Raw genomic sequence first — 13,721 nt, 5'->3', positions numbered from 1 at the left:
GGACACTTTGTGACTCAAAACACTCAATGTTTTGCAGTAATTAAGAAAAAAACAAGTGAGACCGAAGGCTAAATTAAAACTGAATGAAGAATCCTTTACAAAATATTAAGGCTACTGTACAAATCACTTGCATTCACTCACCATGTATACTGCATTCAAGTTTGATCACTTTGTCCTAAAAAGTGAAATAAATAAAAAGGTCCTGAGAAGGGCAACAAAAAAGATGAGAAGCATGGGTGGTGGGAAGGAGGGCTTCTGTGAAAGAGAATTAACAGAACACAGCTCATTAAGTTTGGATAGAAGTGTAACAGGAAAGATGTTTGTAATATAAAAAACATAATAGCAGAGAGAAGATCAACCTAGAGCTTCTCTAAGTGCTTTTTTTCTTATTCCGTTTCAGTAATCTGAAATGGCAGGGGGTGTAGGCAGAGAGATGAGGGTTGTATTTTGGCATACAAATTTGTACCAGGATATTTTCTGAGACATACACATTTGAATGTTAAAAGAAAATCTATGATGATTTATAGAAGTCAGTCATTTTGACACAGAAGCCACATCTTTCACCAAGAGCTTTCTTTCAAAGAAACGAATAAGCTTTCCCTTATTCCATTTTAAAAACCAAGACATTTTCTTAATATAAAAAGCTGAGCAATTCTTTTAGAAAACTCTGTGGGTTTTCTCATCCTAGGTTTGTGCTCTCAATGGGTTAACTCAAAATTCTCTCTTGTCTCAGGTGGCATTTCCTAGAGTTTATGTGCATTTTGGGAGACATCTATGTGACCTCTGTATGTTAGACAGCACTAAAACAGTTTCCTTGCAGAGCCCAAACCTGGGTGGTATCATACAGGCCTGAAATTGCTGTCCTTTTATATAGCATGTACCAGGGGCAGCTCTGGGGATAAGCAAAAAGAGAAGTTGTCTAGAGCAACAGACTTGCTGAAGAAGGGGCAAATCTTCCCTGACTCTTCTCTTTCCTTCTCTTTGCAAGAGTGCAGGAAAATCAGGTTAGATGATGCTACCAATGGTACTGGAGGACGAGGTTCAGCAAACATAGGATGATAATAGAGTTTGGGATGAGGGAGTTGAACCTGCACCAGGAAATGTTGCTGTTTCCACCCTTCTCATGCTCTGGAGGCAGAAGGAGCAGAAAGATCTGTATCCTAGAGTTTTTTTCCTAGATACCTGCTTTAGTTGTACCACCTCCTCCTGTTTCTCCACTTCTTGTGGTCTAGCTCTGTCCTGAGCCTTGAGATGGCCAAATTCAATACTCCCTACCCTGCTGAGAAGTGTTGAGCCAGACCCCCAGATGAGGCTTCCACACACATCAGAGACTGCTACTTGCGTAGCCCAAATGTCATTTTGTTAGGACAAAGGTGATGCAATCCCATCAGGTGAGCATTCTTGCAATTGTCCTCTCTATTAGAGACTGTCAATTTTCACTGGGTTATTTTCCTTTTAATGAGGAATAAATTGAACTGAAAGTAAGAGCATTTGTTCTTTGCTAACCTGATACAACAACCAGTAAAATAAAGAGAAGGACTTTCATTAACTTCATAAACCCTGGATTGAACCTTCTGTATGGCAAAACTCCATCAGCTAAATTAACTTGGTCTCAGCAATGTCAAAAAAGTGAGAAGTCAGTGTGGTCAGTGGGTGGAGGAGTGGTACTGCATCTCTCAGAAAATTTGGTGTGGGTGTAAGATGAGAAAGAGGATTTTAGTGTCAAGCACAGGACTTTTTTTAGAGCAAATACACATGCAAACCGTTGAACGTTGACAGCACTCCTTTATTCTTTTTTAATGGCTCATAAGTTCTCAAGGCTAATGATAAAAACCTAGAGGTCAGCAATATCAGCTATTTTCCTGCCAGTCATACTCCCACCTCCAGAAATGAATGTAGTGTATATCAGGTTTTGTTGCTACCAGTTTTGAACTCAGATAATTGTATCAGTGTTGGTACAGAGCCACCCCGAGAAGATAAAATGTCAAATGAAACATTTCCTTTGCTGTAGATGGAATCTGTCCGCCTTCAGAAGGCGATACCACAACAGGCTTCACTCGCAAGTTCTCTTTGTAGTTATGACAGTGAAGAGGGTTTCAAAAAATAAGGCTTCCATTTATTTTTAAAAAATAAACCTTCATAACTGATGAGCTGTCTTGGGAGACTCAAATCCCTCCACCCCCACCACAAATGAAATTAAAAGCAACAACCTTTAAATGGGTGTATGTATTTATACTATGCATGATTAACTCTCCAAGAAGGAGCCAATTGCTGCAGGAAATAATTGAGGAACCATTTAGTAAGATTTGAAAAAAGGGTTAGATAAGTACAAACATTTTTTTTTTTATATAGTTGTGTTATCTTGGTTAGGCAGGGGTTACAAGGCCTGCCAGTATTCTTGCTTTAGAACATAAACTGAACACCATCATGATTTGAGAATTGATCTCCTGTTATCCTATGGGACATGATGCTGTGTATTTTTTGCAGGGTGCTTTTGTGGACAAGACGAAAGCCATGTTATTGTGGTGGGTCGACCCTGGCTGGATGGCAGGTGCCCACCAAAGCTGATTTATCACTCCCCCCCCCCAAGCAGTGCAGGGGGACGGGGAATGGGGTTTGGGGTCAGTTCATCACACGTTATCTCTGCCGCTCCTTCCTCCTTAGGGGCAGGACTCCTCACTCTTCCCCTGCTCCAGTGTAGGGTCCTTCCCACAGGCTGCAGTTCTTCACGAACTGCTCCAGCGGGGGTCCCTTCCCCAGGCTGCAGTCCTTCAGGCACAGACTGCTCCAGCGTGGGTCCCCCACAGGGTCACAAGTCCTCCCAGAAAACCTGCTCCAGCCTGGGCTCCTCTCTCCATGGGGCCACAGGTCCTGCCAGGAGCCTGCTCCAGCGTGGGCTTCCCACAGGGTCACAGCCTCCTTTGAGCATCCCCCTGCTTCGGTGTGGGGTCCTCTCTCCACAGGCTGCAGGTGGAGATCTGCTCCCCCGTGGACCTCCCTGGGCTGCAGGGGGACAGCCTGCCTCACCATGGTCTTCCCCACGGGCTGCAGGGGAATCTCTGTGCCAGTGCCTCGAGCACCTCCTCCTCCTCCTTCTGCACTGACCTGGGGGTCTGCAGGGCTGGTGCTCTCACATCTTCTCACTCCTCTCTTTGGCTGCTTTTTCTGTGCCTGCTGCAACTTTTTTTCTCCTTCTTAACTCTGTTCTCCCAGAGGCACTACCACCGTCACTGAAGGGCTCAGCCTTGACCAGCGGTGGGTCCGTCTTGGAGCCGGCTGGGGTTGGCTCTGTCAGACATGGGGGAAGCTTCTAGCAGCTTCTCACAGAAGCCACCCCTGTAGCCCCCCCTGCTACAAAAACCTTATACTTCTGTGGGTCTGATGTGCCAGGCCATCAAATCCATGCAGTCCAGTATACTCAGTCATCCCTTTCCTCTTCCTGGCCGAGTCAGTGGCAGAGCTGCTGACTGCAAGTCCAAATCAGAATGTGCTTCACTGAAGTTGGTAGGTTCCATGCAGACATGGCCAACGTGGGGTCCATCCCCAAGCCTGGTGTATCTAAACCAGATGAAATATAACATGTTCTATCATGATGATATCTGGTCCCTTTGCTCATCTCCTTCTGTCGTGTCCACATATATAAGATTAGATAAGACTTTTGGACATTTCCAATAACTCATAACCTTTCTAAGTTAGATATTTTACTTGACTTTGGAAATAAAAATAATTTTGAAGTCATTTATAGGAAAAAAAAAAGGTTATGCTGGCCATCTGTACAATGCTGAAAATTCAGCTATATATTTTCCTTTAAGAAGTTATCACCTCTGAGAGCACAGTATATTTCCACAAACTATCCACAAGTCGCTTGCAGTGCTTTACAAAAAGCATTCATGTGCTCTTTCAAATACTGAGCAGCAGCTGGGAGTGATTCAAAGCTTCCAACAGAGTTCATGACAGATATGAAGAAACTGAAGAGAAAAGAAATAGCAAAAGGCACTGGCAGTTTGTGACCAACATGGGAGAGAGAACCAGGAGGTATTCAGCGTGGTTGGGAACACTGAATCATTATCACTCAGGAAGTCAAATTCCAGTGAACTCACTGTCTGTCCTGGAGAAGAGCAAGTCAAAGAGCCTGGCACGCACAATCAAGGGTTTAGGACAAGTCTTAGTTTCTGATTTGCATGCTGCAAGAGAGCCTGTGACATTTCTTGCACCAAGCCTTGGTAAATAGAAAGTTTAACAAAGGTGGCTTTGATGCACAAAACGAGCCGTGGTAGAAATTGGGAAAATTGTGATTATGTATGGTCTTTAAGAAGACGGCACTTGTCTTTAATATGAGTTTGTATTAGGACTAATGTGAAACAAAGGGATTGTTCCAGATTATAGTCCGTGCTGACTGATTATCTGCTTTGTGAACCTTCAGTCACAGATAACGTGTCTAACAGCTGTGTCAACTGTAGTCTCCATGAAACCCATCTCCCTCTTGTTCGTATTACTAGCTGTTTTCCCTCAAACAACTCATCTTTTCTGGCTGCTGAGGTACCTTGGTGCTAGCTTAGATAAATCACAGTAGGTGAAAGACTGAACTTGGCTTCTTGCTTGGCTTTTGGCAGAAGCGGTGCTAAGGGTAGCAAATGTCAGCTACTGGAAACGGCACCTGAATGCTGAAAGGAATCCAGTTTTCTTCATTTTTTTCTTAAAAGCCTGTGGAATAGGGTTATGCACATAAGACATGGACAGCTGCTATTAAATGAAGCTATTAGCTCAGATGTTAAAGTCCTTCTTTTAACTTGGACTAACTTAAAATAAATTTGGATACTTCATTGAAACAGCAACACTAGGAATCTAGTTACCTCAGTTTCCATGATAACTAATAGAGAAAAACTACCACAGAACTCAGACACCCTCTGAAGCTGCCTGTATTTTTCTATTAATCATAGAATCACAGCATGGCTGAGGTTAGCAGGCCCCTCTGGAGATTGTCTCCTCCAACAACCCTGGTCAAAGTGGGTTAACCTACAGTAAGTCGCTCAGGTTTGTGTCCAGCTGGGTTTTGAATATCTCCAATGTTGGAGACGCCACAACCTTCCTGGGCAACCTGCTCCAGTGCTTGGCCACCCTCAGTCATTTTTATGTAATGTGTACCATTAATATTGTACAGAAATACAGGTTGATTAGGCTTACAAATTGATGCTGATATTAAACATCTTAGCTAAGACAGGCTTAACATATGTGAATTAGTGACTTCCTAAAAAGTATCAATACATTTTCTTCACTAAAAATGTCTATGTGATTTAAATAGTTGTAAACAAGAGAACAAGGTTTATGGGACAAACCAATATTTTTACCTAAACCAAATGTTTTACTGGAAAAAAGATGTGTGTCATGCTCATATCACTCCCTGTCCTTGCATGACCATAGCCTTCTGTCCCTTCTTACAGCTTCAGCTTTTACAACAACAACAAAGGCTACTTCTTTCTATAAATTTTTGAATACCATTTGATTGTCAATGTTGCAGCCATACCACTATAACAAGGAAGGAAACTATTTAATTATTTTTTTCTTAGTCTCCCCTAGGTCCCTTGTTTTTGTCTTCCAACCCATTTGCTGGAAGGAGTTGGAGAAGGTCCAAGAACGTGAGCAATACATATGTTGGGTTAGAGAAGTTCAACTGATAAACTATCAGAGGATTCACAGTTGTTGTGCCAATTAGTGCTCCTTATGTAGAGTGGTGTGAGTTCCGGTTTTGTTCCATATGCAACCATGAATCCTTCAGTCTGGAAAGGATCTCAAGAGGCTTTCTAGAAAATACATTTTCCTGAGATAAAATGAGCGATATTTATACCATGTCTGACAGCTGCTTTCCTAGCCTGTTTTTAAAAACCTCTTGCAGAGATCAGTGAAGACTCTGTAAGCAACTGAGAAAACATCTTTTGTGCTTCACTAAAGATGCTCTTAGAAAGCTTTTCTTGACATTAGATTTTCTTAACTTAAATTTTAATCTTTGTTGTTGCAATTTCATGTCCTTTGCATTTGTCCTGACTCCCATGGCCAAGAACAAGCTTTTCACTTTAACTTTGTAGCATCTATCTTTTTTACTATTATCAAGTACCCATCTCTTTCTGCTCTTCTTTTATAGCCAGTTTAATCAGTCTTTCCCTGTAGATTGTGGGGTTTTAGCCTTCTGATCATTCCCATACCTTGTATTTGAAATTTATCTAATTTAATCCAATGATTTAATGATCTCTGGGATCTGGAACATGGTGCATATTGGTTACTCATATTCTATGATGTCTTTTATCTTTTGGGTGATTTTTTTCCTGGATGTTATTTATAAAAACTATTATTTTATTCCTACCTCAAATTTCAGCCCAAGCTTACATGCTTAGTGACCTTAACAGGCTGAAATAATAGCATTGCATAGGTGTGCGTGATTATTGTCATCCATCAGTCAGGTACTAAAAGACTTTATTTCTTTGGGAGGTCTGAGCTTTATTCCTTCAGGTCACTTTAGCAGCTAGTCGTGAACCCTGTCCTCAGTTAGTAATAAGTCATAGTAGCCAGCCAGCTTGCACAGAACAGAAAAGTTTAGGTTTCTCAGGAACTCTCTTCATAAATGATGGGCTGTATTGAAGGCACCTCTTTCAGAGTAATCACCAGATGTAGGAATCAAATAGGGAACTTCCAAATATGAATTAAGATTAAAATATTAAAATCCATGTGTAAGGAAAAATAGCTACATATAGAAATCAGTAAAGTTGCCACTAAATTCTGAATTAATGCTAAATTCTTAAAAAGATGTTTACTTTTGGCAATAGGATGCGTGAGAATGGGAAGGAACAGGCACGGTGATTCTGATCTAACTTCCCCACTACTCGCGTCTAGTGGCTTTGAAAATGATGCTACAGCTGCTAGAGATAGGTACGAATAACAGACTCTAACGTATTGCACCCAGGTTGGAACGAAGCAGAACAACTCCTGTCGTTCTTTACTTCTTTTTTTTCTTCTGTTAACTGAATAATTTAACTGTAAAAACTACATGTCTCATTAAGGAAATATTATTTAGACTTATGTATCACATTTCAAATTAGCTGCTCTTCAGGGTATCTTGACCTAACTTGAATGATATAAAATTACATCCCTCATATGCCTAAGAGCGCATCAATGCAATTCAGTGCAATCAACAATTATCAAAAGAAGCTGCCCTTTCTGCCACACAAGCACAGATATCTTCTGTATAGTTGCCTGTTTTGATAAGAACCTAGATCACTACATAAGAACTTTACAGTCCTCATGAATTTATTCTTACTACCTCTCTGAGAAAAAAAGGATGTGTTCTTATATTCCTAGCTTAAGATGTACCACTAGATATAGATGCACTAGGCAACTTGTGTAGGGGAATGGATGAAATTTATGGTAGGATAGACTATTGATTTTATGATTAGGGTCACTACAGTTAGAACTACAGTGTAACGCTGGAAAATGATCTTAGCTGTTCCCTGAATTCAAACAGTCTCCATGGCCTGAGCTGTAGTCCAGAGCATCTTTTTTTCAAAAGCTTATGTGCAGACTGAGCTGAGGGCTGACTGTAAATCCTGATGTAACAAGTGATGTCAAAGTCCTTTTAGGAAGAGCTACAGTCCTCCCTTCAAGGAAGAACCCAAGTTATCTTCTCTCTCTGACACAATAGCAAGAAGAGGTATCTAAATGTCCAAGGTCCATGCACACTGAGGTGTGAAGAGTTCCCTATAGCTAAGTCTTCTCTTCATAGGAACAGCTGCAGAGTTGCCCCAGAGTAATCAAATAAGCAACACAGAAAAGTGGTTATTTTAGTCTTGAAGGCACTAGAAGGAATAGGTGTATTTGGTGCAATACCACAGAGTTCACAAAGCTTATTGATTCTCTTTTTCTCCCCCACATCCAATTCTGTGATATTTGAAGACAAAGGAATTTTTATCCAGAAGTCATCCATTTGAAGGAGACAAAGATTTCCAGAATTTTATTTTGAATGAAGAGAAATGCCTGTACTGCCCAATATATAGAACTGATATAGCAAAAATTTCTTCCTATTATAGATTCAGTTACAAACAAGACTCTTCTTCTTACACCTACCTGGTCAAACCGTGCCTCTGTATTGCCTCCTTGTTTTTCTCTATCCTTTGAATAATACTAGCTCAGTCATCATGCTGTCAAATTAAGAAGAATACATTTATTCTTATTCAGAAGGGGCAAAAGGCATATCCTGGCACTAAAGTAAGATGGATTAAGTTGATATAGAATTTACTTGGAGGTCACTTCTTTTCTCAAATCAACATTTGGCTTTATGAGGAAATAAGGGATAATATTAGCCAATATTACTTAAAGTATATTTAGTGAAACACTTTATAGGCATGAGTGTATTTGACATTAATGATTTTAGTGTAGTAATCATTCTATATTCCACTTTTGTGTCTTAATCCTCTGATTTACAGGAACTTGAAGCTCAAACTGTATGTTCTTCAAAACAAAGGATGCCAATGGCAAGGTTAAAACAACATAATTAAAGCACAGCTTTACGTTTAAAAGCTATCAGCTCTGCTAAACTCCAATTTCTCCCTTATAACCTCCCCATATTATTTTCCTCACCTTTCTCCCAGGCAGTTATGGCATCATTGCCTTGGTGTACTTTTGTTTACAATGTAGCTTGCTTCAAGAAAATGAGGGACTTTTCCTTTAAAAATTGTTTTAAAGAAACTGTGAAGATTCTGCAGCTGCATTTCCTAGTTGAACAGTCCCTGATGGGACTGGGAGGGAGGGGAAGCCTTGTTACAGAAGCTGGAAAGCAAATACACAGGACTTGGCTTGCCATGCATAGTCTTTCGCTAGAGTGCACACAGCTGCGGAGTCCCCAGAAGCATGGAAGTTTTTCTGAGGCAAGACGAAGAAAAGATAATATAAGCCTTGGGAGAGTTATTTGGCACTTCAACATAGAAGTGCTTGTACTTCCATCTGGGTTGTATGCAAAATTATAGAAGGCAGAGCTATATCCTTCTCCTTGGGCTGTTGACAGGAGTTTGGCTCTCACTTTAATGGATTTTTTATATGTTTGCCAGAAGGTTAGAACCACAAAACCTGTGCTGGAAATGGCAACGTATATTGTTCGTATGAGTTCATACTGGCAGATGGAGGACAGAAAGTCAAACCAGTTCTTTCATGTCCTTCGAGTCTTGCAGTTATACCTCACAATGTTTTCTACTTCTGAACACTTGCTAGCCCTTTTCCAATATTGTTTGTGTTAGCTCTTTCCGCTGTTAACTAGTTTTTTTCAGTATAATACATGCCTGGCCAAAGTGCTGCCCAAGTTTCTTGAGCAACCAGCTGCTTCTTTTACTTCAGCCTTTCATTTGACAGGCTTTGAAAAAAAAAACCTCGTCCAATCAATCCACTTTGTTCTTTTTTCAGTATTTTTTTTCAATGTCAATGGGAGTTACTTCTTCTTAAGTTAAAATCATGCTCTATGCTACTGAAGGAATTAATGAGGGTGCTGTAAGGCAACGTTATTCCATCCTGATTTAATAGAGAGATCCACAAATGGTATAAATGGATGGAGATTCGTTGACCTCAGTTCTCTGTGTGTGCACGTGGGTGTATATGCACAGGCATGCATGCATGTGTATATGTGTATTTACTGTCTCCAGTGATATCTCATGTAAATTTTAGTAAAAAAGGACTAGGACTACTCACAGAATTTCCAGTCGAAGCAGCCATTCCTCTCCTTCATTTTCAGTTTCTAAATCATTATTGTCTAAGAGTAGCAGTTCTGACTACACCTGTTATTTCAGGTTTCCCAAATAACTTGGTAAAATATGGCATGATAGGAGATACTGGGGAAAAGAGGGACTAAGTTTGTTGTACCAAACATCTGAAAATTCTTCCTTCTACTAATGTGGAATAAATCATCTGACCACTGTTAAACTCTGAATAACTTCCATTGTACTCTGTAGTATCACATTAAAAAAGAAAAGAGTATAATCTTGAAGACAAATGTTCATTCAGTGAACATAAAGGAACTATAATAAAATCTTGATTTAGGGCCAACATTTTGCATACAAAATGGATCATTTTGATCATGCTGTCTGTTCTGCTCAACTCATGCCAAAAATTTTCACCTAATAGTTTCTGTTCTGAGCCACCGTGTATGTTTTCTTTCCACTATTTCCTGCAAACTTCACTCTAGAGATGGCAACGATTGTGGAAGAGCTGGTAATGGTGTACGTGAAGCTTCTTGTTGCTCTGAATTAAAGTGTTCTCAGTGAGACAGTGGGACTTTCAAAGACTTCAGCCAGCACAGAACCACTGCTTATTTATTAACAGATATTATGCTTTGACTCATTCACTACCACTCGCTCAAACTCCAAGAAGGTCAAGGAATATAATTTTTAATTTAAACCGAGCTTATTTTTATTGTTTTTTTCACTACCTCCAGAATCAGTTTTAGCCAACAGTGAGAGATGGAAAGAGTTAATGTCTCAAACGTTGTGGTGGGGTGAGTTCTGCATAACTACGAACCTGCATAACAGGGAACGGCTTCTCGATCAGCATGGATCAGCACAGGACATCAGCAGCAGGGCGAAGAAAGTCACCGGGAGGATGCGCTCATGTCTGCAGGGAAGGGGAAGTTACTCCCCAAACGACCCCCAAGCCCACCAACCCATTTCCCGAGGGTTCTGAAAGCACAAACCGCGCATGGCAACTAATTAGCCTAATGAGTTCGAGTGCCTGCCCGAAGGAGGGGCAAGGAGATGATAAAAAGGCACGAACTGAAGCCCCACGCGTGTGCGCTCAGTGGAACTGGACCTCTAGGCTGACTGGAGCAACGCTAGACCCAGGACCGGTGAAATCTTTCTCTCTCTGTCTTTTCCTCTTTTTTTTTCTGTAATCCCTACACCTCATCCCTTTAGATATAAACCATTGACCAAGTCCGGGACTAAGAGTGGATCCAGCCACCCCTGGGCTCCTCTCTGAGAGGGAGTCTAGAAAGCAAGGAGGTCTGGTCTGAACCTCGGGACCCAACCAGAGGGTTCTCCTTATTTTCTTCCCTGAATTGATCCCCAAATAAGCAAGGCTTGTAGTATATGATTGGTGACGTATGGTTACCACAGGTTACATGGTTTACTGAGGTGGTTCCATGCCAATTCCTGGTGTGAGAAACCCCACCACCTACTGTTACACCTTCCAAGTTCAGGTTGCTTCTGCCATAAATGTTCAACTGATCCTTTGGTGTTGTTTCACCTTAATGTAGCCCGAGGGAGTTCCGAACTCACCACGACCCCTCCCTGGTCTGTCCAACACGGGTTGTGACACCAGCATATAATACTCAATATTCTGGAATTTTCTTAGTGTTTGTGTAACCATTTGTTATAAGTTTAACAACTCACAAGCAATATTATTGCCACTTAAAAAAAATAATGATTTGATCCTACAAATGCCAGAAAAATGCAACAATTTATTGTTTACTTTAGAAAACAGACAATCATTTATTTTAGTTCAAGCTTTGTTTAATTCTTTTTGGAATATAAAGTTAACAAGAAACATTTTGTTGTGGGTTTTAAGACTTGGGAAGACAGTGTATCAAAATGGATTGAAAGCAATTGTTAATTTTCTTTGGAAATCCACATCCTTTGGAAATTTAAGCCAGTTGACCTTGATGGAGCAAGTTAGTTCAAAACACTCAGAAACGTCTCCATGCATTAGTAAGTGCCTGGTTCTCCCCTGTCTTTCCTATCTAATTGTGCTGCTCATTATATTTGCAACACAATTTTATCTGGGGACCTGAAGAACTAAAAGTGTGAGATGTGAATTTGTAATAATTTGGACTCATAACAGACTACAACCTTTTTGCAGAGGTAAAAGACGTAAAAAAAAAGAGGTTGCAGAAACAAATGTATAATTCTCTGTAACTAGTAGTTTGCATAGTCATATATATCTTTGCAAAGGTGGATGTAAAATACAATTTTCTGATGAAGTAATAACACAGTGCAGTGTCAAAGATGAGACAGTTTAGGTAGGAATACCATCTTCACCTTCACTGTAGACTGTTTGTGCCCCCCCTCCGCAAAGTACTGTGACTGTGTTTGATAAATAACTGTAAAAGGAATCTTTAGCAGAGATAAATCCACACAGATCAATTGACTCCAGTTTACACCCCCTCAATGTCTGGCTTAGTGCTAAGACCTGGCATTTAGAATTAAGGACAAAAAGGATTTTTTTGAGGAAAAGAGATGTTATTGGCTGCCTCTAGGGAGGGAAGGGAGATAGAGTTGGGGCTGGAAACTGTCCAGACCAACAAACTCCTAAGGCTGACAGATCCTTAGTCTCTCACTGGAAGCAGACCTGTATGTGAGCAAAGGAGAGAGAACATGCTGTGATTGTCCTAACAGACCTCTGGACACTACCATGAGCTCTGTACCAGAGAAAGAAAAAGTGCTCTAGCAATTTCTTTTGCCTGGCTCCTCGAGAGTTAGCCCTTCGTTTTAATAGCCAGGTTCTCAAATAGTCCTTTAAAATGCCAGTGGCACTACCTGTGATGGTACCTGCTTACAAGTGAAATTACCTGACGTGCCTCCAACGGCTTTGATGGGAACAGATTTTTACATAGGCCTATGAACATGTGAATATAAAAAGGTTTACTACCAGGAAGCACCAAGGAAAATAAAACACTTACTAACGTAATCTCTCTTGTATTCCGTAAAACTTGATTTTATGGGTGGAGATGTACAAATCCCATGGGCAGCATTATTTCCAAGGAAGTGGCTACTCTTTCAGTCTAGCTGTCAACCCCATGTACCTTGTATCTAATAACATTGCAGTATTTTTTGCTGTCCTTATTGTAACAGCACTCCTGTGGGGCATTTGTCAGTTTACACAACAGGAACTAAGGCACAGAATTTGGGGGACATTTAAGCATTTAAACAATATGACCTTAGAAGACTATGCAACTTGATGAATGATGCAGAAGCCTGCTGCACATTAAAAGAGTCAACAGCAGTCCTGCAAGTTCTAGCTTAGAGGCATTTTTGCTTTCTTCACATGCTGAAGAAATATTGGATGGATTTCCTGCTACGATGAAAAGATTCAGTCTCACAGTATCTCTGAAGATCAATTAGCACACAGGTTAATTTACAGGAGCAAGCAAACCCATTTATTTCATGATTCCATGTAAGAGATTGTTGGCTTTGCCAAAAATTCCAATACCTTTAATTTCCAGGATATTTATCATATTCCACAAATTATGTTATCATTAAGTAAAGCCCCTGGAGATGAAAGTTTGGGTGAGCATCTCAGCTAGCGCTAAACACAATAGTAGGACCTATATGGATCTTACAATTACTCTTCTATCCTTTTCCTACCCATTTTTGTAATGCTTATCTCAGTATGAATTGAATATTTTAAGATAATAATATTATTTATTTTGGAACTTTTGGTGGCACAATGTTGGGAACTGAAAGCAACTGTTGGAACCAGTCAATTAAATGTTTCAGTGAGGGACAAATCAGCATTCTTGAGCCAAATCCCTTTAATGGCTTTAATTCATGTCTTCATTGGCTTACCCTGAAGAAGGATGTATAACACCCAGCCAGTTGTGGCTAGTTGGACCTATCCATTTCTAGAGCCAGTTCAATCGCAATCGCTGGTTGAGTAGTCATTCACATAATAGTCCCTTCTGGTGTTAAAATTCATAC

The sequence above is a fragment of the Haliaeetus leucocephalus genome, unplaced genomic scaffold, assembly GCF_000737465.1.
Source record: "Haliaeetus leucocephalus isolate CR32 unplaced genomic scaffold, Haliaeetus_leucocephalus-4.0 Scaffold751, whole genome shotgun sequence".
Classification (NCBI taxonomy): Eukaryota; Metazoa; Chordata; class Aves; order Accipitriformes; family Accipitridae; genus Haliaeetus; species Haliaeetus leucocephalus.
Note: the sequence above shows the minus strand (reverse complement) of the source record.